This window comes from Pavona decussata, unplaced genomic scaffold, assembly GCF_977016875.1.
Source record: "Pavona decussata unplaced genomic scaffold, jaPavDecu1.1 SCAFFOLD_51, whole genome shotgun sequence".
In the NCBI taxonomy this organism is placed as follows: domain Eukaryota; kingdom Metazoa; phylum Cnidaria; class Anthozoa; order Scleractinia; family Agariciidae; genus Pavona; species Pavona decussata.
The window spans coordinates 372,681-400,000 of record NW_028145473.1 but is presented as its reverse complement, the minus strand read 5'-3'; the positions used below and the strand labels follow the sequence as shown (position 1 = coordinate 400,000).

At 37.1% G+C, this 27,320-nt stretch overlaps 3 long non-coding RNA genes across 5 annotated transcripts; 1 reads left to right on the top strand and 2 right to left on the bottom strand.

The window, feature by feature from the left end:
• Nucleotides 1-127: 127 nt before the first annotated feature.
• LOC146480954 (uncharacterized) lies at nucleotides 128-14,599 on the bottom strand. Of its 2 annotated transcripts, none has more exons than XR_014864512.1 (2): nucleotides 14,324-14,599; nucleotides 128-1,979 (listed from the first exon to the last, which is right to left on the bottom strand). It is a non-coding gene; the product is annotated as an uncharacterized LOC146480954 (long non-coding RNA). The 2 variants fall into 2 exon arrangements; XR_014864511.1 differs by lacking the exon at nucleotides 14,324-14,599 and adding an exon at nucleotides 5,049-5,699.
• On the top strand, nucleotides 10,680-18,608 carry LOC146480953 (uncharacterized). Of its 2 annotated transcripts, none has more exons than XR_014864508.1 (3): nucleotides 10,680-10,913; nucleotides 15,574-15,717; nucleotides 17,426-18,608. It is a non-coding gene; the product is annotated as an uncharacterized LOC146480953 (long non-coding RNA). The 2 variants fall into 2 exon arrangements; XR_014864509.1 differs by lacking the exon at nucleotides 10,680-10,913 and adding an exon at nucleotides 15,121-15,399.
• LOC146480952 (uncharacterized) lies at nucleotides 18,365-20,413 on the bottom strand. Its single transcript, XR_014864513.1, has 2 exons — nucleotides 19,094-20,413; nucleotides 18,365-18,807 (listed from the first exon to the last, which is right to left on the bottom strand). It is a non-coding gene; the product is annotated as an uncharacterized LOC146480952 (long non-coding RNA).
• Nucleotides 20,414-27,320: the final 6,907 nt, after the last annotated feature.

Genomic DNA, 27,320 nt, shown 5'->3' with positions numbered 1-27,320 from the left:
CAGTTTAACTATTAAAAAGTTAGCCTAGGGGGGGAGGGGGGGGGGGGCTATTGGAATTGACTGATGCATTACATGAACATGTGTTTCTTGATTGAGTTTACTCATCCCCTTAGCAAAGTAGACAAAGTTTAATACTTTGGGCTATTTATTGATATTTTTCATATACATTTATTCACATTAATTAGCTTAAGCGAGCTCTAGTTACAATGTGATAAATGAAAGTCAAACCTTGGTTCAAGTTCGCAGTTGAGTAGCAGTCCTTAATGTTGCATCTTTTAAGTAATATTTTCTGTAGACAATCTTCTATGTCATCACACCAGATGTGCCTTCCATAAAATTTATGTGTCATTAAATTGCGTATATATATTTTACAAATTTTGCCTCATAGACCTTTCAAAGTCCAATCATTCGCACACCACCTTTTCACAGTAAAGTCCACCATTTTGAAAATGTAGCAAGCTTGACTTAAAATGCAGTGACTCTTTGTTAAAAACTAAATCCTATTTCAATAAATTTACTTAAAATTAGAATTCTCAACAAATCATGAATATTAAGTACTAAAGATTTGAAGTATTTTTCCCATTAAAATCTACGACATGCAGCCGTGTTGGGACGCCGTATTTCCTTTCATTTTTCGTCACATTTTTCTGTGAATGTTTCTTGCAAACGTAGACTAGATTTTACAGACATACGGTAACAAAATCCAGGAAAATTGTTTGCTTACAATCTTAGTCTACGTATATCTGAGGTGCGATGTTTAGATGTGTAGTATTACTGTATAAGTTGAAGAGTTGTGCTGTGTTTTGGGCGAGTCAAGCTATGCTGATATCGTCCAAATTTATGCAACGTTACTACTCACCAAAATAGTAGTAACTAACCATGTAAAAGGAGAAAAAAGTGAAACGGGATGAGAGGGCGTGCAAGTTGGTAATAAAATTCGTTATTATATGGCATTTTACAGGACCAATATGAGAAACTGAAATGAAACATGGAACGTGGAAACATGAAAAATGAAACATGGAACGGCGTAATATACCTTTTTTTGTTGTTGTTTCAGTGTTTAATTTTGTTCGGTTGTTGTTGTTCTAGATTTAAATCTGAATTGAGATAAAATAAAACATTGAATCATGTCGCCTTAAAGAGGAAGTGTTACGGGGTTTTTTACCTTTATAAGAAATGGTCAAGTTAGACCTTCACTTAGCTAGAAAATAATTCTAAAACAACGAAGGGGAAAAAATCAACTAAATTATTGAAACACGAAACAACTCGCGTGATCTATCCTAGCGCATTTTGGAAACAGAAAATGCGAGAACTTGAAAAACGTTACCTTTACATTTTTCAAGCTTCCAAGTTTCAATCCATTCTGACCTTCTATGCCTCTAGCCATTGCACTGGAGCGTTAATTTACAACACAACTAGACAATTATTTATTTACTTTTTGCTTCTGTTGACCAACAAACATTTTTGGGTTCTGAAATAACATCAAATACGCGTGATACTTCCCCTTTAAGAGCTTGGTTTTATTGCGTTCAGTTACCGTATTCCCTGCCAGGATACATTACATAAAATCGTGGACTTTACAGTAAAAAGGCAGTCTGTTTGGAAATTATCGTGAATATGAGTCACAAATCTAGTGGCCTAAACACCTTGAACAAGAACATTTCTCATGTTGTTGTACGTTATGAAAGCTTCTGTAGTAATGATGTCCTTTCTTGCAGTGAATTTGAACGCTGATTCTCTTTCTCTTTACAGGTTTACAGCACCGGCAGTGCTTCTTAATGTGAGATTGCTCGGACAGGCAGTTTCCCTCACACTGCATTAACAAGACTTTTCTTTCTTGGCAACCAATCACTCTGACCGAGACTTGAGTCACCCGCGGTTCGCAGTTCTCTCGAACACTTGCGGTTACCATGGAATGAATGGCAGCTAAGGCAAGGATAAAGGTAATCTGGAAAAAGAGTCTCTGTGGGGTCATGTTTCTGTGGAAACAGTATGGTAAAAGGTTAAAATTATCATCGACTCAACCCCACCCCCCCCCCCCAACCCTCCTATGTCGGAGCTGAATAACATCTGCGCATGCGTGAGTCCTCGTGCGCAACTCAGGCTTGCGCTTATGTATAAACATCGTGTTCAGAGAGTCACCCCACAAGGAGGAGATTTTCAGCTTTCTTGTTGTGTGATTTGTTTGTTGATTTGAAGCTTTTGAGTGACTCAAAAATCATGTAATTAGGGAGATTTAGCAACGACGACGACGACGGCAGCGAAAACTTCAACATTAAAATAAATTCGCCTTTTATAAAACATCATTGCGATAACTGGGAACTGTTGTGAACTGATTCTGAGTACGCATACATTTCGTACAGTCACTAACATTTTTAGCGCGTGGGTGATAATTAAACTTGAACTTGGCTAATGGCATCTTATCGTCTGCCACGCCATTCGTGTGCATCTCCTGTTTTCCAGCTTTTAATGTCCTTAATGACCGCGTGACGACTTTTTGACGAGTTAGCGATTCAATGATTCACGCGAATCTCTAGCTTTTTGTTCACTAACTGATGTACATCTACGCATTTTGCGTTAGCTATAAAAGTAGTTCTATGTGGAAACCTTAACATACCCTACCGGTTTTGATCAATACCGACGAAATCTCTTTCACTTATAACTACAGCACAGCACCGCCGTTTGCAAGGATGGCACCGACCAGTCGAAAATCTTTTTTTGTTTTTTTAATTTTCACTTAGGTAGAAATTCGAAATGTTTGTCTTGTGATTCTGGGGGGGAGAAATCCGAAGAATCCTCTGAGCATTGATAAAAACCAGCACGAAATTAACCTTATGAACACCCAAAAAAAAAACCAACCCACACACACATTGCAGATTGTGCCCTCCCAGGAAAACATCTAGTTGTGCGAGGCAAATGTTGTCACTAATGATGGATCCGTGCTACTTCATCAATAACAAAAAGCCATCTGGTTTTTCTACGAACCAAATTAAAAAGTGCCTGCCTTTCGGCGCAATTTTATATCTCCGAAATTTGTCCTTAGGCGGCATTAAAAAGCCTTCGTTTGAAGGCCCACGCATTTTGAAAAGCTGCCCCCATTTGTACTCTCTTCCAAATAATAAATTTACCCTGTGGTCCTTTTACTTCGACTGAACTCAATTTTCCATTATCGAGGGCTGTTTTCAACCATTTCAGACACCAAATCAAGTTAGTATTAGATTTGTTCCAACTTTGTTTCTTTTTTTAAAAAGTTTAACATAATTGTTCTAGTTTTAGATTCATCCAACGGTTCATTTCGGTAAACATCTGCTCGCAAGTATCTAAACCACCTCAAAATTTTTGGCTGAATCCGCGAAAACCTATTTTCTTGTGTGTGTGCGTTTTGCCACTTAAAGCTTTCGTAACATTGAAAATTAAATATTTTTGCCTTCGAAGGGACGAAATACGTCGTTAAGAGAACAAAAAAGTTGTAAATTTGGGGGGTAACAATTCGTTCCCTAAATGTTTCCTCGGAAACTTTAAAATTCAGCTAAAGAATCACAACATATCAAACGTTGTAAGCGTGCGTACACAAATATTCCTTTTAAAACCCAAAAACGATCTTCGAGAACACAGAGTATTTCTCTTAAATCTCTAGTTGGGGCCCCCATGACTTTACAAGCGCGGCTTTACTTATCCATATATTTCGCGCAGGTGAACGGCTCTGATAGTAACTGTTATTCTTGCGAACTAAATTTGGCCAAATTACTTGGGAAGTCTGAGAATCCTGGATAAACTAGGCTTCAATCAATCCTGGCTGAAAGCTATGTGTCACAACTTTCTTGTCTGCTTGAAAAAATAAAAACTCAGATTAGATAAAAACAAAAAAAGTTTGATGGTTAAATCACCCTTGTAATGCCTTTTAGGCAAGGCACTTTGCCCTGTATTGTTGGCTTTCCATGATCATGAATTGCTAGATAAACTTTGGAAAATGCTGTGCTTGCATGCAATTAACACTGCATTCAGCCGTGGAAAATTGAAGTAGTTCTGCTGCAGCTGCTGAAGGCCTCTTTCTAATAAACCTCCAGATTTGCGAAAGAGTATTATATACACATAACCCATTGTAAGTTTTGAGAAAAGACAGCTTAAATAAGCACCATATTGTAGACCCCATCTACTTCGAAGAACAGCTACTTTGAACATCTCGTTATTTCAACAAGACCAGTTTTCCTTGGATGCTGTTTACAATAATTCACTGATGGCTATCTCGATTTCCCACTCACGCTCTCTGGAGCTATATTGTTTTTGTTTTCTCTTGATTTTGCGAGATAGCTGAAGTCTACTGTTGCTTGAAATGAAATTAAACGAACCTGAATACCGGCAATGAAGATAAAATTCCTGACAGACCGTAGATAGGACAAGACTTGAAGGAGTTTGCGTTACTACTGCTTCTTTCCGGTTAATTATGTACTGACCATAACTCTGCACTACTTAGATAAAAAATACAAAGTTCAAATTACTAGCAGAGCGATGTAAGAATATAAAGTGCCAACAAAATGAAGGTCTTGGATCGATCATGAATAGAATAAAAATGCTATTTGTAACGGCCCGGAACAGGGGCTTCTAGCTGTTAACAAATGGCAACTCACACAGTTTTTGCGTTTTCGACCAATTTTTAAATGCGATATTTACAGTTTTCAAGGAAATAATAACAAAAATAAAGTCGACTTAACGTTTGGTGTATTAATCTCCCACCAACATGCATCATTTTTAATTTTTATTCTTTTAAAATTACTTCCAAAGATAATCGATAACTCCTTAACTTCAGGTTTTGGTAAAACTCTACCTAAAATTATTTCTCTATCGGTTCCGCGCTGATTTGCTGTGTAAACCCTCTAATTTTTTTTGATATTGTTCGCCCGTAAAAAGGAAACTCATAGCTAGCACTTCGATGTGCAACGGCACACGTTATATATAATTAATATTATCTATAATTTGTGATGCAATATCAGTTGAAAATGTTGCATTTGTCTTGTTCACGAAATTCATTCGGTAAAAAGAAAACTTACCTGCTTGGTTCAGCGAGTTTTGACTCTTAACACTCTAGTAATGCTACCAGCTTTTCAAGTAAGGTTTCGACGCATCACTACTAAATATTCACTTCCTAGTGACGTAGGCTGTATGAAAAGCGCTCCTGTTAGTGACGTTCTTGATTTATCATTATAGAAAGTGCACCTTTTCACGTCCAAAATTTTCCCCTCAAAAGAGGAAACTGTTTGCGGGAATATTGCCCCCAAATTTCCAAACGCCTTCCCATTTCCGCGCCGGTGCACGCAACTGACATTTTGTTTTAGCGCTCAAACTGTTTCTGAAAAAAGACGACAAAAACAAACGTACGTACAAAGAGGAAGCGTTTATATTGAAAATTCGCAAATGCTTGAAATCTATTTTCCTGACCCTTTCTAGTACTGCGCCATATGGCGCACCATATCGTCGACGTTTGCCACATTAGTCTGGATTGTGGGCTTCTAAATTAAAATAAGCTACAGTTTGTGGGTTTAATCGATATTTTTAATTGATTTTATTCCTTAATTGTTTAAACCCAATTTCTATCAAAGTCAAAACGTCTTTCAGCACAGTGAAGAAACCCCCCTTTTTTTCGCACGTAGATCAGACGTTGCGAAACTGAACAGCCGCCTAGAACGTTTATCGGACTAACACAGTAAGTTTTTTAAAGGCGTACGATTTGTCTTTCATTTCGTTTGGTCCTCAGACAGTAACAATGACAAATTGAGGAAATTTTGTCGTGGAAAAACTCAAACTCAATTTAAAGAAAGCTTTAAAAGAGAAATAAGCATATAACTGTTCGGTTAAAATAGGTGCGCTTTATAACCTACCCAGAAGTTCAGACAAGATTTAAATGTGGAAAAACTCAAAGTTTATTTTGCAAACTATTTTTACCGCCTTTACTTTGTGCCCACACTTTGTGGAGTTTTATTTCCTAACGGAGAAGAAAGCAGCCAGGACAGTATCATGGAACACGTTACGCAACATGAGTTCTGCTTCGTTACTCTAAACAGGGCCACCCGACTTTTCATTTTGGTCGCATAAAAAAATCTGCATCCAGAGTTTTCTTCTCACAATTTCGTAACACTACATGAAAAAATGAATTGCTTTCGCTTTCAGAGGGGCAAAATATGTTGTTTAAAATGCGGAAAAAGGTCAGCTAACATTTTGGTAAGCCAACAACAACTACAGTAAATTCGGTGAATTAGATCCAGTTGTCAATCTGTGTTAGCTTACATAAAAATGTCTTTAAAAGGGTAGAAAACCGTTATGAAACACAGAAGACAACGTTCAAAGTATTCTTGGTTAAATGTTCTCATTGGATGGCCTGTTTAAATTCAATTGAATGGTGGAAATTTAAAACTTCATCCTCGAACTCAAAAGTTCAGTAGAACCATCTTGTAAAGCACCGCAGGAGAGCACTTCTCAGTAGCTTTCATTTGAATGCTCGCGCGGCCTTGAAATTTAGATTTCTGTCACAAGCACAAAAGTTAAAACAATCTTAAACATGATAATAAACAGCATCACAGGAAAGTTCTGCTCAGTAGCTTTCATTTGAATGGTCACATGACAAGGCTTTCAAATTAAGATTTCAGCTACAGACGCAAAAGTTAAAACAATCTTGTACATGATAATAAACAGCACCACAGGAAAGTTCTGCTCAGTAGCTTTCAATTGAATGGTCACATGACACGGCTTTCAAATTAAGATTTTAGCCACAGGCGCAAAAGTTAAAACCATCTTAAACAGCACCACAGGAAAGTTCCGCTAAATAGTTTTTTGTTTGAATGGACATTCTAGGATTTCATTCACCCACGCAAAAAAGCTTGAACCACCTTTTAGCGCATAGCAAATAGCATTGCAGGAAAGTTCTTAAATGTCCAATATTCCTTTTGCTGTATTTCTTTCAACAAACCGTCAAACGTCAGCTCAAAGGTGGCTCTATGGCTCAAACGTGTAACTGAACGTACAAAAACAAGTGTCTCAAAGTATTTTGAATTCCGCCGTCTGTATTCGTCTAGCTGAAATATCCTTTTCCCCCTTAATGATGCGTTTAAGTAGTTTTTGGTTTAACGCTATTTTTAAAGTGTTTGAACTGAGGATAAAAAAGACAAGACGTCTTATTCATTCTTCGGTGGTGGCTAAAGATTGTTCCGAACTATCCAAATGTTGCAAATTTAATGTGCACAGTATAAAAGTTAGCTTATAGTGACTTATCAAAATCGTTGTCACCTTACACAAAACAATTTTGGAGGTTTGCAGTATTGGCAATCAGATACCGCAATGCAAGAATCGAAAGTATGCTATCCTATCAGGGGAACAATTAATTACAACTGAGCGAAATGAGAATATTCCTAATCTCAGTTTACGAAGTTCGTTTCTCCAGTGGTCTTATTTTCGCTTAGATGAATGATTAGCTGATATGAAGCACGTTGTAGTATTGGTATTGTCGCATCTTAAGAACGAAAACGTAAACGGTAAACGAAATAAGGTAGCTATAGTTCTTTTCTTGACAAGACAAGTAGCTTATTGAGCTAGATGCCTGCGTCATTGATTTACATTACATGAATGCATGAAACAAGTGCTCGTGAATATATTTCGACACTAAAACGTTCTTCCATCTGGAGGTTAAAAACAATGTTCTTCATCGTATTAAAGCATCGCTAGGTTAAAAACTTGGGGAATATTGGGATATCAGATTGGGAGTGCCATCGGATATGTCCTGTTTAAGCCTGGACATATCGCAAAACGTCACTGCTCTCGACCAATCATAGGTTAGCGACAATTTTAATATGATAATTAACGTTCCTATACGACTGACTTTCGTCACAGACGGTTTCTGATGCAATCTTGGTTGTCAACAAACACGGCTAAAATTAAAGTAAATGCATATTTATTAGACTATGGCCTACTTTGAACCTCCACAAACCAGTTCGAATTTGTCTGATTTTGACAGCGCGTTTGGCAAATGTAGAGGATGGATTTATACCGAACCATTCCAAACATAATATGCAAAATAGTGAGAGAAATTACAAGCGAGATAAGAACGGAGATTTCTAATGTCAGTTTACGAACTTCGTGTCTACAATGGTCTGATTTTCGATCAGATAAACGATTAACTCGGTTATCTAAAAGTGATTTTAAATTTTGCAAAGTCGGGGCGGAGAAACAGGGATTCAAAATCCCATATATTTTCTGTAATGTCGTGTTTACGCATGCCCTTCGGCTAATCAAGATGGCGCCGAAAATGAATATCTCGTTCATTTTGGGTCGCGACAGAATTGCAAGGCAAGATGCATGAAACACAAAACGTGACCAAATGCACAACCGCCTTAAGCTGTTTGCAGTTGCTTCATGTGCGTATGAACACGCTTCAAAGTCGAAGTTTTGATAATAAGAATATTTTTATCATTCGATAATATATTGTTTCCATGTACGCATTAGTGAATTTCTCCGGGCGTATATGCCAGGTTATCAATTATAATTAAAAAGCCTTTAGCACTGAAAAAGTCGGGGCACGCGTATGCGCCCCAAATTTTGGTCTCTTGCAGAGAAGTAAATTTAAATTATAAAATGCGACGTTTTGGCGTGGCCTGAAACGTGTTGAGCATTAAGAACTTCTACAAAAACAGTTGTGATTGCTCTCAAAACATGTTTGTTTGAGGAGAGGAAGCAGTTGAATATTGCTTTTTCGTATTTTAAATAGAGTGGAGGCGTTTTGGGGTAAATATGAATTTGAATTTATTCCGGCTGCGAGTAGTTTGGGCTGCTCGTAAAAAAAAATATTAAAGGGGCGTTTTGAGAGGAAGGAAACGTTTGGATTTCTTTTTCATCAAAAACAATAAACTTTAAATTCAAAGGGGCGGTTAGGGGCGGTTAGGGGCGACGGAATCTTTCTCTAAACAATTTTAATGAATGATGACAAACATTTTGTATTAAATGTCATCCTTATTCCGCAATAATTGCAGCGTTATTACGGTTATTCTTCTGCACGTCTGGAATAATGTGTTAAGATCAATGATGGATATTATAAAGGCAGTGCAAGCTTCTGGATGCCCAGAATCTACGAAAACGATGGTTGGGCGGCCAACCAAGCCAACCTCGCGAAAACTAAACAGTAACAACTTATCACTAACTTCTAATCAAACCCCCTCAATCCTACTGTTCACTTAGAAAAATCATATACACTGAAGCTCTAAAAATGAATCAAATTTATAAAACCCTAAAATTACTTTTGGGCTAAAATGCTTTGAAAACGTCTGACAGAAAATCCAAACTTCCAATGTTTTCTTAAAATGATCCCATGCAATAAGGCGTCAAAATGGATTCATGCAATAAAAATCTTAAGATAAATGGCCTGTTCGCTTTGTAGCATAGCTGTCAAGTTCAAGATCTTGACGGATTTTGCAATGCGGAGGGAGCAGCTGCTTAAGAAAGACTTCTGCATCTTGAATAATACTGAGTTGCTTCTATCATTATTATTATTATTATTATTATTATTATTATTATTATTATTATTATTATTATATTTTATTTTATTTTATTTTTCGCCAGAATCACATATCCAAAAGCTTTGAATAAAACCACTCAGTCTTAAACCTTCCCAATATTCATCTGGAGTCTTCCCTCGCCGCATGGATCAGTTATAAAATCATGAGTGAAAAAGCAGAAAAAAAGCCCTTTTGTTCATTGAAAGGTTGAGAAGCAATCCCTCCAGTTTTTACTTACTGGCGAGACAATTCTGAAAATTTAGGTGTTTATCAAATGAAAATTATCCTTTTCTTTGATTTTGTCTATGAATCTCTTCACCTGGTTTGTCTTAATACATGAATAGAAAATTTTAAGTTTAATGTGGTCATTTTCGAAGGCTGCAAGATAAATTGATGGGAAAAAACTTAATTGTGTTAATATCAACTCAGTAGATCTATAACCAGATATATTAAATTCATGAATTCCCCAGTAAAATTAGTCGTCTTTTTCGTGAAACGCAGTTCTTTGTATTATACCTACGAACTAAGGCTACTTATTAATATATTTATTTTTACTGGTCGTAATTTATTTAATTGCTTGTTTTTCTCGAGGCAACAAAGCAAATGAAATTGTGGCCTAATTATTTTTGCTTTCAGAATGTTTCAGTAAAGTATTTGTGTTTTCTTAGCTATTTCAAAATGCACTGAGAACGGTTTAAGGTTTCTAAAGCCGATAAAAATAGAGCGTTTCAAAATATCAGCGGCAGTTGTAAAAAGGTTTTGGCAGTATCGCAACATACAAAGGCCAGTTTTTAGAAGAAAAAGGAAGGAAGGTATGGATTTTTTTACTACAATATCGTTACCTGCCAGCTTATCTTTGAACGTCTAACAGACCAAACATCAGCATTCCCTGCCGCAATGTTTAGGTACAGCAGAAATTTAATGCATTTACCCTAATGTAAGTTCACTTTTTTCTTTTGTAATCGACCCAAATGAAACGCATACGTGCTTTATGACAAGAGGAAGCTTTTAACTCAAAATCTCTGAAATAGATCTTATCGGTGACATGCGTTTGAGGAAATAGAGCTGTAGAATTATGTTTCTTTTGTTTGGCTAGACATCAACATGGACGACACTTCTATCAGAATGCAAATGAAGTTTTCTTTCGTATCCGCCTGAAAAAAAAACGCCTTTGTTGAATGACCTGGTAACAGCTTTTCGGGGCAGAACTCTTTTACAATCTTTAGTCTAATTCCGATCGTTTTGTTCCATGCCTATAATAAATGAATAAAATTCGCCATAGTGAGAGAAAAGTCTCGTTTCAAGTCTACAAGCAACTGCTCCCGGAAACGGACGACAGGCTCTGAGGCGAAATAGCTTGGACGTGACTGCTTCAAGGTAGATACATATTATACTTCACTATTTCATTATCTACTACAACAATATTCGCATTTTTTTTGCAAATTTCCAAACAATATCACAGAAGCAAAGGCAACAGAATAACTTTTGTGTATCGAGTCAAAGGCTTTTTGCCAACCGTGCATACTTGAAAGATTGAATTACTTCATGTATCACAATAAGTAGTAGCGAAGTAAAACCACATTTCAATGTTTACTTAAGACATTATACTCAACCTTAGAGTTAGAAAGGAACCTTTTGCGGTCGTGATAGATAACACCACCAGATAGTACAAATACTGTTCGATATTTTTCATTTGCAATGGTCACAATGGCGATATTTCACCGACTGACTTCAAAATTAAAACTACTTTCCACAGCCTAGTAAACAACGCCATCTTAAGGTACTCATTGCTCAATGGCTTTCTCTTTGATGTTACTTTAATTTAGAAGTTTAAATAAATAAAATAAACAGTGCCATAGGAAAGTACTGTTCTTTAGGTATCCATTTCCATGGTCAAACTAAAGGATTTCATCTACAAATTCACTAAATGTTGGGCTGAACACAGGAAAGATCTTCGCAGCAAGACACAAGTTAAAATTTTAGGGTAAAAAAAGAACAGCGCTTTATAATTTTCAAATTTTTCGACAGGGTCCTCCACCATCTGCCCCAGAAGCGTACGCTAGGAAAATTACTGAACTTGCAAACCAACTAGCCCGAAATAAGTCATTTTTAGCGAGCTTCTTTGTTGAATAGATTGGTTGGTTCCTGAGTGATTGTAAAACAAATGAGAGCAAGCTTCCTTATTATCTACCAGCTTGCTCTCATTGAATTTTCTTTTCAGTTTGATTGTTGTCGTGAGGGGCGAAGCCCCCATTCAATTCTTAGCCAATAGAAATTTCGAACTTACCGTCTAACTGTTAATTAGAACGCCCTTGTGTATAGCCAATCAGATTGCGATTTTTGTCCACTAGTCACCCAAGGGGTATGCTTTTAGAGTAGCTTTGCTACGGAACTAGAGCACAATTTGTTTTTGTTTTCGTCTGAAATTGCGAATGGTTTTATCTTCTAGTCTGAATTAGGGATGGTTTTCAACGACAGAGTTAAAATATATTGATCTCGTTTGCATTTAGATGGAAACGAGAGAATTGGTAAAAATGGGTTCTACTTCATAAAGTACGATTTTGATACTTCAGATAGTACCACCCACTAGGCAGCACTCCCACCCCTCCCCCACAACAAGAATCTCACTCTTTAACGGTGAGTGAAAGAGCTGAATTGTACCCACTTGTCTTCCTCTCCAGTGGGCTAAGAGTCGAAATCATATCCCTTTTTATCAGGAACAAGAAACACGCTGTTTTGACGGATATTATTGTTGAAATAACTGTTACCATCAGTTTGCAAAGCAAGCGACCGTAATCTATTCCATCGGGATTTTGATTTTGACATTCGACATTTTTGTCTCACAGCGAATTCCATTTTTAAGAGCGTGGGTCGCGCGCCACTGTATCGTCACCACAGTGAGATATGACTGGATGGATTTCCTATAATTTACGCCGGGATTTTGTCAACTTAATTAAACACCCCCTTCCCCAGTGAGAATTTGCCGCGTGGGATAATTCTATTTACTGCTACTTAACTTCAGCTTTTTCGTGTTCCATTTGGTTTGCATTGAAACTAATTAGGGAAAAAACCTTTCTTTCTTCTTTCCGGTGCGAAATTATATAATTAAAAGTCATGCGATTCCTCAAAGCTTTTACGCATAGTTTTTTTGTCACTTGAGAGAAAATTTCTATTAGCGCAATTTGTGTAGTGTTACCAATATTCATTTAATGTTTTAATGGTTATTTTTATTTTCATTTTATCGTTGTTATCTTATCAACAACTCAGTATTCCAGTTAACAACTGTTTAAAAATAATTAAATATAAAGCTGCGATTAAGCTTGTTGGCACACACTTCTAGCACAGAAAATATGTGAAATTTCGTGTGAGTTGAAAATAAAATGGATTGGCCATTATGGTTACTGTGAATTTTAAGTTCTGCTGTAAATGATATTAAGTGGAAATTTGGAAGTGAACAGACCGACTTTGAATAAAATTCAATTCCAGTCTTAGATATAAGTCAAATGGGTGTCAACTGTGTCTCATTTGAAATCAAATTATTTTAACCGGGTTGACATTACAGCATACTGAATTCAGAATTAAAATCCGTTTTCAAAAAATAGCAGACACGTTTCGGAAAGGTTTCAAAATGTTTCAATTAAATTTCCTTTGTTCTGTTTTCATGATACTAAACAGTTTATTTTTTGATGAAACAGATCTCTTAAAAAAGTCAAATTAGTGTATGACGTTTTCCCAAAAGTGCTAGCTCTGGCAATATCCATCAGTTGAGTATGTTTAATATACTGATGGATATTTTAATTTTAGATCTGTCTGGCAATGATGATATCAAGACTAAAATTTTCGGCGTTCCTTTCATCCTTATAGCGAACCAAGCCTTTTGATCTAAAGTAGTGCGTCTTCATTTTCACGCCTCAAACACTTTATCAAAAATTGATTATTAATCAGTTTAGGTCCTTGCCACCGCAGACAATTTGCTTTGAATTCGTCTTTAATACCGTGAAAAACATTCAATACATTTTGCAGACAAAAGTTCGCGTATGAGAAAAGATCGGTCGAAACATTTCATTTCAAATTGAGCTCTATTGTTAACGAACGACAGACACCCAAATAAAAAGTAATTGGCGCGAATTAATATATCATTTTAATTTCAAAAATTACTTTAAGATTAAAGCTAATCGCAAGAAGACATGTGAAAAATACGACTTTTTCTCTCACATTTTAAATTTAAATTAAACATTCTCCTTTGCCTACATTTTACGGCCAGGATTACAACAAAAAATATGTTTTCTGTAGGTATTTCAGTAAACTGCAATGTTGTTAACTTTGAAGCAATGCTTTTTTCCCAATCTTATGGTGTAATATCAAATAAACTGATTGTAGGAAATGTAGCTTGGAAATTTTTCATGATAAGCAAAAGATAAGCATCATTTTTGTTAAATAAAGACTAAGTGCTTAGTTTCAAGAGAAAAGGCAGTGGGCGCTATAGTGTATTCGAGTTGGTTTATTTTCGTAGCGACCGAAGTTAAGAATGGTTTCACTGTAAGTCAGTTTTTCTTTTTAAATTTCCTTTTTGTTATAATTTTGTTTATCTTATTATTTCGTTTATACTTTTAATGTGGCCTCGTACGACGCAAATCGTCACTATAGGGGAAAAACTACACGTAATTTGATTCACAAACTAAATTTAACGACTTTTTTACGACTGCTTTAAAACATGTGCGACTCGCTGCTTAAATTTTACTGCATTGCTTTGAAATGGCTTTCTTAGTTGCTTTTAAATGGCTTACCTGTGACTCTGCTATTCCCGCGTGAAGTCTGAAACTTTACTCGAAGTCGAGTCGATACTGAAAGCTTTTCCCCTTTTTGGTGATAAACTTTGAAACAAAGATGACCGAGGCTTAAATTTTCTCTCGCGGCAGGTGTAACTGTGAAGCTTGCCCACATCGTAAATGAACTTTCTTTATCTTTTGTTTTATAAGCACGTTTCCCGTTTGTTTAGTTTATGAATGCCGCCGGAAAACAAAGCGTTTCGTTTTCAGTTTGAAAAACGTAATTAACTTCAAGTCCATTGAAAATTGATTGAGTTGTTTCGCAATTTTTGACAACAGGTAGGGCAAGATGTAATGTTTCGCATGTTTTAAGATGAAGCTAGATAAAAAAATTGATTAGAATTTTAAAAAAATCGTGGCTTGATAAGTTAGAGAAATGTTGCAAAATTTAGTTATTGTAACTTGGTACAAAATTTGTAATCTTTAAATGATCTAAATTGTTTAAATCGTGACTATTTCAGTTGTCGAAAGTAGTTCGTGATCTAATGCAGTACCAAGTAGCTAAATTTTTTTATGAAGGACGCCCATAATTATTACGAAAACTGCAAAACATGTCAAAGGTTTAACAATTTGGAGTTTTGTAACAACCATAAAATAAGTTACGATATCAGACTTGGTAGTAGGTAAACCGCGGGCGTTTATTCAAAATAACACACCTGCCACTTGATGCGTTTTTAATTTAGTTTTTAAGAAAATGATGATGGATCCCGAGAATCTTCCAAATGACAAAATGCGTAGGTTGAGACGGTAACGTTTATTTTGGAATCATTTTTGAGGGCGATTTTGTGGAATACGTCAACTTTCTCCTTACTAATGAAAGAGGCTTTTTACCGCCTAACGCCTTTAATTTTCTCAGATCCTTGATTAAAGACGCTTTCACGTCTTGAAACAAAAGCCACCACCTTCTAAAGTGCGTGCGGCTGTCTTCCTCTCGGTCACGTTCACTGAATGAATCACAATGTGGTGGAACTATTTGGTAGGCGTTTGAAGTTTTACTAAAGCGAAGTTCGCTCGCCTCTACGTTTTTAACTTGGGTTTGTTGTAATTTTTAACTGATCTTATTAATCTTGTTTCCGTTCCATTGTCAGGCTTACAATCCTTCTCCGTTTAATCGTCCGTTCATTTCATCCGTCTCTTCCGACGTATCCTCATTGTGTATTACATTTCATTCAAATGTTAAAATTTCATTTTAAAAATCAATTCAACAGGAGAGATAATTCCCAAAGGAAGAAGCCTGCTGCTACAGACTTCATTTAACTTGATAAACCGTTGGAAGATACAAGCTTCTTCAATAGCTTTTACAGACGACCCAAACTCCCATTTGTGCAACGACTCAAGTTCTTCCGTTTAAGGTAAGAAAGTGCAGGTTATCTTTACATCGACGTTTGACTCATTCTGATCTGTCTTTAATGATATGCGAACAAATTAAAAAATACGCACTTAAAAATATTTGTAGGTTAAATTAGAAATGAAAAACCCCGAGACACAACGCCTTGAACGAAAAATTTCATTCATAAATGCTCACTTGGAACCCAAGTCAAAATACAATTGAATTGACATGATGACATGAAGTTTGATTTGTAGAAACTATTACAGTAAACTCAAAACACTTTTGTTAGACTAAAATATAATATTTCTTGATTGAGAAAAAATCTTTTCTTTTCAACTCTAACCCTGCATGTCTAGAATCCTGCCTATTGCCAGAGAAATTATTTTGTTAATTCGTTGAAGTTTAGAGTCCCGTTTTGAAAACAAACTGAGAGGTTACATCCACTATTTAAATTAAACTTGAGTTTCGCTTCCAATTTAAACTGACTATACCAAACTGATAAACACAACCTTATCAAGAAATAATGGCGTGAGAAGAAGTGAAAAATAATTCTTTGGAGATATTGCCTTTTGTATAAATTTTATAGGTTTTCAATTTTTTACAGTATAATAATTACAAATTGTTATCTCATCTAATCCCTATAGAGTCATGATCTTTTCACCGCGGACAATTCCATCTTAAACGCTCGATTATTCCAGCCGGTACATCTTGAACTCAAAAAATGTTAACAGCAAAATATTTCTTGACTGAAAAAGAGATTAATCACGTGAGAAAAACTTAACACTAAACTCTTTGCAGCCTCTCTTTATTTTCTAAGCTTTATTAGTTTTTTTTTATTTTTTCGCACCATATTAATTAGAAATTGTCCTCTTATGTGCTAGCTTAAAGAGGCATCCTTTCATTGCATCTCTTCACTGGTCAACAGTTCATTTAAAACACCCACACGTTTTATTCCGTCACCTATACTAGATCAAAATTTCGGCTGAATTTATAAGTTTTTGTATGAAATTCATACAGTGTTAAGTCAAAAACTTATAAATTCAATCAAAACAGCATATCCCACACAACTAACTATTCCGTTAAATAACATAGATCAAAATTGCTTTGAAATAATTTTGGTCAAAATATAACCTTTAATTTGTCGATAAATTAACGACATAATAAGCATTCACCCGAAATCAAAGAGCACGGCGTATTTTGTTTATGCTTTCCTTTTACTAAAGAATCGTTAACAGCGATGAACATCTGAACGAAATTATGAGGCACATTGAAAACATCACGTCAAAAACGCTTTGATAGTTATACAAAGTATGCTATTGATAAATGCGCATGTGGGCGTTGGACCATTATAGCCCCGCTTAATAAAAAGGGCGGTCCGGCCAACCTGATGTCACTGAGGTCATAAGCGTGGTGGGCTCTGATTGGCTGAAAGTTATTACTCTGGCCAATCGCAACAGATGTAAACAACACAACGAGTCAATCAGAATTCGAAGCAAATACATGTAACTGGCGCCAAGCGCGGGAAAACGTGTGCGGCCAAAACACGATTGGTTTTGGTTTGGATTCCCATTGGTTGAGAAAGTGGCGGGAGTTTTGTTAACCAATCACAGAGCGTAGCAATGCAAAACCAAAGCAAACGCGAAATTACTTTCGACATTCAGTTGAAAACCGCTTTATCTAAGGCTAATGCAAGGATCATTGAACTTTCACCATCTAACCTTGTATTTCAGAATAATGTCAAATACTCTAGTGGTCACAATCACCTTACTGCTGCTTGGTTACGTGACTTGGGCCAACAGCGCTCATTGTGCGAGGAAGCACGAGCACAGATCAGTCTGCGGGAACCGTGTTTCACTGCACATATGCCGTGGGATGTGCAGTTCGAAGAGTAAAATTCTTATGGCGCCTCCTTGGTACAGAACGGAGTGCGAGTGTTGTAAAAGCACGGGATTTCATATTCAGAACATACATTGCCCTGACGGAAGCACTCGAAAGATTTCCAGTGTCACTGGTTGTAGTTGTCAGACATGTCACGGAGCTTAAAGAAAATTAACAGATTGCGCAAGAACATTTGCCCCTTTACTCCCAGTGAATATCGAGTGAAAAAAATAGGGGAAAAAACGAAAAATTTTATTTATTTATTTGTTTGCCGGTTTATTATTTATTTACAAAACTTCCACCCTCACTAATTAACAGTAGATAGTAAAATTAAAATAATCATCGTGAAATTAAAACTAGGAAGGTGAGGGACTGCAGAATAGAGCTGGTCTCCATATTAAGAGCACCCATTTTGCAATATTCGAAATTAAATAAAGGAAAGACGACACTTAGACTCCGCGCAAAGCAATCATGTTTTTTTTTCTCTCATGAATTTTCTCGTAAGATAGCTATTAGTAAATTACTCAAAGCGATCCAAACCAAATGAGTTTAGGTTAGAGCTGAGCGAGAAGCTCCCAAAAATCGGTGTTTGAAATAGCGGCAGTTAACTTTTATTGGATTCCGCCAACAAACGCTAAATTTGAAAATCGCATTGTATTTTTTTATAGTCTGCATCAGTGCATGCTGAGGTCTCCTTTTTCGCTGCTTCGCTCTGAGAGCAAAAACAGAAGGGGACTTGTGCTTGCAGACTATCTTCTCCGGGAGTGAAGGGGATAAATGATTTGTAATGGAAATTAGGCCATGGCGAATATATCGATATTTTGAGCACGTTCAAACGCAAATATGTTAGTTTGCTAACTTAGTGTTAGGAATTTTAAATTTAAAAATGTCAAGCGAAACTAGAGTAGAATATATACATATATATAAAAAATGTGGAAACGCTGATTTAGATTCTAGTGTGTCTCAAAGACACAAGCGGATTGTTAACCAAACTTTAATAGCCATCAAATAAATCATAACTGTTTGATACTGTCATGCGAGAAGAGTATCTAAGTTTTTGTTTAAATTTCTTTGTTTCATATCATTCATCAATTTGAGAGGTTTTACGCCGTGGTGAAGTAAGAAAATTGTTAAACCTATTAATCGCTAAGAAGGAGAGAGGAGGCAAGGGGTTCCCAGCCTAAATTTAAACATGGGTAGCTTTATTTAAAGGAAAACGCGACCCTTGAAAAACCTAAATTCAAACTTTAACATGGGTAGCTTAATTTAAAGGAGAACTCCACTCTTTAAAAACCTTAATTCAAACATTGGCGGTTTTATTTAAAGGACTGAAAACTCCACTCTTGAAAACCCTAAATTCAAACAAGGGTAGCTTTATTTAAAGGAAACTGACTCCACTCTTGAAAAACCTTAATTCAAACATGGGCGGTTTTACTTAAAGGAAAACTCCACTCTTGAAAAACCTAAATTCAAACAAGGGTAGCTTTATTTAAAGGAAACTGACTCCACTCTTGAAAAACCTTAATTCAAACATGGGTAGCTTTATTTAAAGGAAACTGACTCCACATTTGGAAAACCTTAATTCAAACAAGGGAAGCTTTATTTAAAGGTAAACTCCCCTTTTGAAAAACCTAAATTCAAACATGGGTAGCTTTATTTAAAGGAAACTTCACTTTTGAAAAACCTCAATTCAAACATGGGCGGTTTTATTTAAAGGAAAACTCCACTCTTGAAAAAAAAGGGACGTCAAATTGTTGAAAATACCATCTTAATAAAACCTGGGCTGGAAAACATGGAGCTCATGTCACGATTAACAGTGTCGACGAGGTAATTTGGTGACCATAAAGGGATTCCATTCGATTTGAATCCCTTTACTATATTGATAAAGCCAAACATTCAAATTTTATAGTTCCATAAATGGATACAAGTGGGTATGAAGTGGAGTCATGAAGGTCTTCACCATTTTTTTTTTGGCCGTAGCAACGAAGGTCACAGGATGACAACAAGTATAACACAGGCTATGAGCGACACATGTCCGGAAATGCACCTAACCCTGATTTTGACAGACCTTTTTGTCGTTTTCATTTGACTTCGTGTTTGACAGAATTATTTGTGTTTTAGTAAGAATTTCGGGTAGGGGACACTTTGTGATGTCTATCCGTACAGTTCATGCATCTCATTAGCGTGCATTTCTGAACATATATAGAGAGCGAGTGTAAAAAATATGGTTGACTTGTAAGCAATATAAAGGCTACCATTTCACACTTAAACGGGACCTAGTTTTTGAGGAAATAGCCATGAAGAAGGTCGCATGCTCCCAGATCCCTCTAGATCTCGCCTACCGCGCTCGCAACACTTACCTAATGCCTCTTCCGAAAGTCTCGCTACGGCCCTGTCCACAGATTCAAATAAACGTTACGGCTGCCTTCCACAATATAATCGAAAAATGTAAAATGTATACTACCGCTATCTGTAATAATGGAAAAAGACACAAATTCGTTCGAGAAACTACTGGAGTTTCAGAAAGCTTTTAGTAAATTACTGCAAGCAGCATCCAAACGAAATGAGTTAATTAGGAGATCTCAGCGAGAGCCCCTAAGAACTTGTATCCGACAAATGCAGCTGTATGTTTATTTTTCTAGTCTCCTTACTGACGTCTCTTTTTTCCTAACCTCGCTCGGAGAGCAAAGGAAATAGGAGACGACTCCTCGTAGGCTATCTTCTCCGGGAGTGAAGGAGATTTAAATGAAGAAATTAAAAAGGACGACTTTTTAATGGAGGTTAAGCCATAGAGGTTATATCGATATTTTGAGCAAGTTCAAACGCAAATGTGTTCGTTTACAGACGGAAGGTTGGGGGGGGGGGGGGGTGGGTCTGCCCGCGGCGACTTTGAACCTGAATAACTCTTTTTATATCAAATATATTTGGAGGGGGACGGAAGCCCTTTCCCCGGTTGAAAAAGACAAAAAAAAACCGGTCTATATAGGGTTAATGTTAGGAAACTAGGGTAGAAAAATGTAACAAAACTGATATAGATTCTGGTGTATCTCGAAGACAAGCGGAACCAATGAAAACTGTCAATTGAACTTTAATAGCCATCAAAAAAATCATTACTGTTTTATATTGTCATGCGAGAACACCAATTTTGCTTGGTTTTCTTCGTTTAATGTGATGCATGAATTTTACGGAATCTATATACAGGGTGAATTCAGACATAAACCTTCGGCTTCTCGCAAAGAGCGAGTGGGCATGGGGTGACCAGGCAAAATATACAAACATGGATGACATTTAAAGGGGAAACCTCCACTCTTGAAATAAATTGCCGTCAAATTGTTAAAAATACCGTCTTATTTAAAACTGGGTTGGAAAACATGTAAATTGTATTTCAGTGTCGGGTAAAACATAACATTACTATCGCCTAATTTCCCTCTTTATTACATCCATTTTGAAATCACTGGTGATACTTGCAATCTGATTGGTTCTCAACAGTGCGATTTATCCACGAATCGCACCCTTTTTTCCTCTAATGCCGCGGCCACACGAGCGATTTTTTGCTCGCGCAGGTGATGCGATTTTTTCAAATTTTGTCGCGTCGCCAGCTCGAGAGGGTGGCTACACGAGTGACAAATTCTAGCGAGTTTGGCGACAAATTGAAAGCCGCGTGAATCGCATACTTCAAGAGACCTGGCGCTATAAACAGACATGGCGGACGGCCCTTTTGGACGAGGATATTGTTTTTCGCCTATTTGCATTCTTCTCCTTGACGATAAAAAGCAAACGAAGGAAGAAGAAAATTAAGAAAAGGTCATCGTGGGTCCGTCCGTGGCTTGCAAAGAGAAAGGAACAAGGATTTTACCATCAACTTCTGACGGAAATTTCAGTCGTTGATATCCCGGCGTTTCCCGAGCTATTGCAGATGACGAGGCTTAGTTGCAAGGTGGCTACACGGGCGCTATCTCTACGATTTTGTCGCGAAAATTTCAATTCTGGCGACTTTTTCTTGCGATTTTTTCACCTGTCGCGTCGCAAGTTCGAAGGTGGCTACACGTGCGATTTTCATCTCGCGCTGGCGACGCGACAAAATTTGAAAAAATCGCATCACCTGCGCGAGCAAAAAATCGCTCGTGTGGCCGCGGCTTAAATCGCATCCTTTTTTTAGCCCTTGAAAATGAATATGAAATAATAACAACCAATCAAATTTCATGGCTTACCTACTATAGCTAATCAGATTGCAGAATAATAAAGGGCAAAAAAAGGCATTTTGGGGGAAATTTTGCAATTTTCCCCTTTTCTAAAAATTTATTAATATTGACAAAAAAGAAACAGTGTGATTTCAAAATGGGTGTAATAAAGTGGTAATTGAACTTCGTGTCATGCAATTTTGGTCTGAAATTTCAAATCGAACTCCCGCTGCGCGCTCGTTCGATTTTAAAATCACGCGTATGATTTCATACCAAATTGCAATCCACTCAGTTTGATTACCATTATTAATATTTCTGCACACCACCGTTTTTGATTTCATGACGTAATACGTGATTGCTAAATTATGTCACTCAATGTATAAACTGCGCAGCGCCTTAAGGGCGATTTACACGGTACGACTTTGTCGCGTGCGACAAGCTTACGACAGGCCTACGACACGAATTGTTTCGGGTAAATCAAACTTACTCGCCTACGACTGTCGTGTACGTCACAAAAAAAGTCGTAGGATCTTAAAACATTTTTTAAGGGCGATTTAGACAGTACTATTTTGCCTAAGATTTGTCGCATGCGACACGCTTACGCCAATCGCGAATCGCGTCGTGTAAATCAACCTACAACATCCTTACGACAGACGCGCACAACACGAAAAATGTCGAAGGATTTTAAAACATGTTTTAAGGGCGATTTACATGGTACTACTTTTTCGCATGCGCCAAACTAACGACAGGCCTACGACATGAATTGTTTGGTGTAAATCAAACCTACAACTCGCTTACGACTGTCGTGTACGTCCCAAAAATGTCGTAGAATTTTGAATCATGTTTTTGTGTGCCAGATCAGAGGAGAGAGATGAAGTCTCTCTCTATAGCATTGCAGCTTTAATATTAAAACACGAAGGGAAAACTTCTGATGTTTTAATATATCTTTTAAACTTTAGGATTAAGCCCATATAAAAAGTTAATTTGTTTGTAAAAAACCGGGCGGTCACTAGTAGCACTAGTGAAAATAACTGAACCATACGGATTTATATGGGAAGGGACAGACAGACGGAAAGAGGAGTGAACATAAGCCGGCCGAAACCAATAGGGCCATTGAGAGACTAACCGAATAATCAGACAAAAAAACCCATGTATATCAGCCGAAATGAACAAACCACATGACCGAAAGTCGACCCAGCCCCATAACCGAAAGATCAGCATAAGAAGCCAATTGCACGGTTATAATTAGTTTGAAAAGGGCTATTGGTGTGTATCTCTTATTAGAGTTTTAATTTCAGTCCTCTGTACATATAGACATTAGATATGACCGCACGACCGAAAGAACAGCACCAAATGCCAATTACACGGTTGTTTTTTGAATTGAGGGCTTCTTCGTAATGTTTTCATACAGCTTTTAAATGGTTTAAATTTATTCTTTATAACATGTTTATGCCCATGGATAGCAAAAAGAACTGGGCAAGCGGAGGAACAACTGAACAAACCAGAAACGCAAACGAACGAACAAACGGAAGCCCGAGCGAACGAACATCCAAACGGGCGAACGGATGGCCGAATGATCGAGTTAACGAACAAACGGTCCACCGAGTGCTCGCCGGTAAAAACGAACGAACGAAACACCGAGTGAACGAACCCGCGAAACGAGATGAACAGCTGAACGACCGAGTGGACAGCTCTTTTGTTTATAGTCAGAGGTGTTTATATGGATCGATTTTCTGATATTTTAATGCAAACTTACAATGCTTATCTTTTCGGAACGAGTGAGAAGCGACGAGCTTTCGTTCAGTTATTACTTAATGTTAAGTAAGAGATAAATACCGAGAACGGAGGTATTAATCCATATACATCCCGAGGGCCGTAGGCCCGAGGGATGTATATGGATTAATACCGACGTTAGAGGTATTTATCTGACTTATTTCATGAAATTATTCCTTTGTTCAAGGGGACAAACGCCGGCTAATTAGTACCGTCACACTTAGGTGAGAAACGGAGAACAATAGAAGCAACCTGATGTGTGCGTTTCTCGCAGTACTGCTAATGTAAATGAGGGATTTATACAGTAAATGAGGGATTTATCTGTATAAATCCCTCGTTTCAGTTAGTTTAATATTCATGAAGTATGTAAGTTAAATAAAGGATGTTGAATAACAAAAGAAAATGTGTGATTCATGAAATAAGTAATTATTAGAAACTTTATGCACGTATTTTAGTGAGCTCACCAAAAAAATAATTAAGAAACAGCATAGAGTGACTAAAGCAAAATAAAGCTACGTCTGCTCAGAAGGTCTGTCAATCTCGTCAGGGGCACAGTGAACAGACCCGGTAGAGAGTTCAAAAAATGCCAAACATCGAAAACCACGAAGGAAATATGTAAACATCTTAGCGAGGGAGAAAAATTATGAATAAATTCAGGGTGAATCTCTCTACCACACGTTTCAAACTGCGGCACCACAGCTGGCCCATGTTGAGTGACGAGAGTTGTGTGCGATTTTTTTGCATGACGCGAGCAGCGCGCGCTCTAGAAATCGCATGCGACAGTCGTAAGCAAAAGTTTAACCGTCTAAATCGGCCTTTAGACTAGAATCGGAATTCGTTATTCGAACTGCGCCAGGCTTTTTCAGTGCACCCTTAAGAAGACAAGATTTCCAGAACGTTGGTGATTTATCTCACTTTCCAGTGCTGAAATTATCAATTCCTACTGGGTCGGCGGGCAGGCAAGAAGAGTCAAATCCTGCGCCATGATTGGCTACATGGAGCTACCTTACCCGCTCGGGCTTACCTGTTTCCCGTTCCATCGGCGTCGTAAGGTTAGTCCACCAACAGTGCAATTCTCTTTCTACACGTATCACTGGTTCATCTAGCTTTCCTACCTTCAAGAAACGAATGTACGAGTTTTTATTAAAAACACATACGCAGCACTAATTTGTATTTATTGTGTTGTAGAGGTAGGTGACTTCTTTATATAGGCCGATGGTTTCTTGAGGTGTCCTCGCCATATATTTACTCCTGTTTTTGTCTTTGATTATTGCGCTTTTTGGCAAATAAATAAAGATGAAGCTTTTCTTGTTGTCTTGGGGCAAAAATGCACTTAAACCGGCTTTCCGAAATTCTTGATATTTGCCTGAAGAAAACGAAAAGGGACATGAAATCATCTTGCTCTGTGTAGTGTAGTTTGTCATGTTCTGCTCCACCGAATGTACCGTTGAATCGGGGAGTTGATCTGTAAGCTTAATTTTCATTGATTAAATGTGATCTCATGCTTATAGAGATACATTTTGTAAATCTTTCTAACCTTGTATATGTTCACTAATGTGTCTCAATTCGAGCACTATATTTTTTAGCTTTCCCGCTTTCATTGCCTGTTTTAAATCGCCGAAAAGTTCACGTCCAGTTTTCCGTTTTGAGATTTTTTCAAAGGTTCGACTAGTTTTATAATTTCCGCGCTCTAGTTTTTGGCATATTTTGGCATACTTCCAAATATATCGTTTCATTCAATAATTATTGATTGGTGGATGGAAACTTTGTAAAAAAAAACAAAAAAACAAAAACAAAACAAAAACAACAACAACAATATATAAAGGACATTACACGGCGGCGCGAAGATATGAATTTTATTTTCGGGTGGTATAAAAACAATATTTTACGAAGGAGCGCACCGAGTGAGCAAAATATTGCTTTTAACACGAGGAAATAAAATTCATATCTTCAAGCCACCGTGTAATTTTCATTTTATTATATAGAGACCTATAGACAAATCTATCGTTAGTTGTTTTCCACCGACTGTTTGCATAAACAACTGTAAAAAAGCGGGAAATGACATCATCAATATCCTCTCAAGTGAGGATATGGAAAATACGCCACTCGGGTCCCGGATGTATTTTTGTATGAATCAGTTACGAGTGATGTAAGTAACTGCATTTTATAACATAGCGCGCGCGCATCCTAGTCTAATTCCTATTGGCGTCATCATGGTACATTTCTCAACATACGCACGGCCGTGCGTATGTTGAGAAATGTACCATGATGACGCCAATAGGAATTAGATTAAGATGCACGCGCGCTATGTTATAATTTACTTTATTTTCACTATGTTACAAAAGAATTGGTTCATGCTTTTAGCTGTGCGTATATCGAGTTATGGATGCACTTGGGAAGTTTGGAGAGCACTCAAGAAGCAAGAGTTGCTCTAGGCTACGCCTCGAGCAACTCTTACGCTTCTCTCGTGCTCTCCAAACTTCCCGCGTGCATCCATAACTCGATATACGCACGCTAAGCATGAACCAATTCTTAAATATACACCACTACGACATCGGCTAAAAATGACGAGTTTGCCTGCTTTTGAATGTTCTCACACTTACGAAAATCCAAATTTTGCGTACTTTAGAAATGTTTATTTCTTAAAAATGAGGTATTATTTAGTGAGCCCACACAGGCATACTCGGAAAAAAAATCGGAGTGCTCCTATCAGATGTCGAAAATAAGACCAATGAGCTACCGGAGACTCGTGGGAGATAAGGCCACTAAACTAAGTTCAAGGGACAAACATCCTGCGGGGCAAATCAAAATGCGAAATGGAAATAATGTGATGGAATATGTTAAGCCTGGTGAATAAACGAGAATGTTGTATTTAATCAGTAAATGACACAAGCATACTCGGAAAAAAATCCGAGTGCTCCTATCAGGAGTCGAACCTAAGACCTTCCGATTACTAGTTCGGATGCTCTACCACTGAGCTACAGGAGACTTGTGGGAGCTAAGGCCATTAAAATTTCTGTTTAATTCTTTTAACTGAGCCGTTATTAAACTTAAGATAATTTATGATGTCCAGTCAAGTTCCATGATTACACTTCAATGAAAATAAATCTTAAACTGTAAAAATTTCTGTCCGAGCAAAAACAGAATCGAGTCTTTTGTACCATAAAAATAATAAAATTGAATCAAAATAAAAATAAAATACAGTGTGTAATAAAAATGGTCCCCTGAGTCTCCAATGCTTCCTGAGAAAATGTTCCTAGTTTATTATTTTTTTGTACTATTTCAGAAATCATTTTCTTTTTTTGCAAACGAAGACCCTTAAAGATACTGGGATACATCTAACTGTAGCTTTTCCTGGTATAAAGACCTTCTACTATACATTGGTCCATTATTTGTAAAATGATGGACCGAGATAAAAACAGAGTAATGACAGTCATTGATAAAGCCATTTATTACCTGGAAGTGGAATATGTGAAATACATATTTAAACTGTGGTTGAAAGAATGAATAAGGGAATAACCATTGCAGTTATACAGATGTTTCGACAAAGGTTGTCCAAAAAGAGTGTAAAAGCGTATGTGGCAATGCCGAAAGGTAGTCTGGGAAATACCCAATAAATTTCAATAGAGCTCAGAAATCCAAAATGCATCGACCATACAGCGAAGACTTGATATGGCGGGCAATATGGATTCTGAGCTTTTATCGAAATTTATTGGTTATTTCCCAACAACAACAACAACAATCTTTTATTCATGCCCAGAAATTATACAGAGTTACATTAATACAAGAAAGA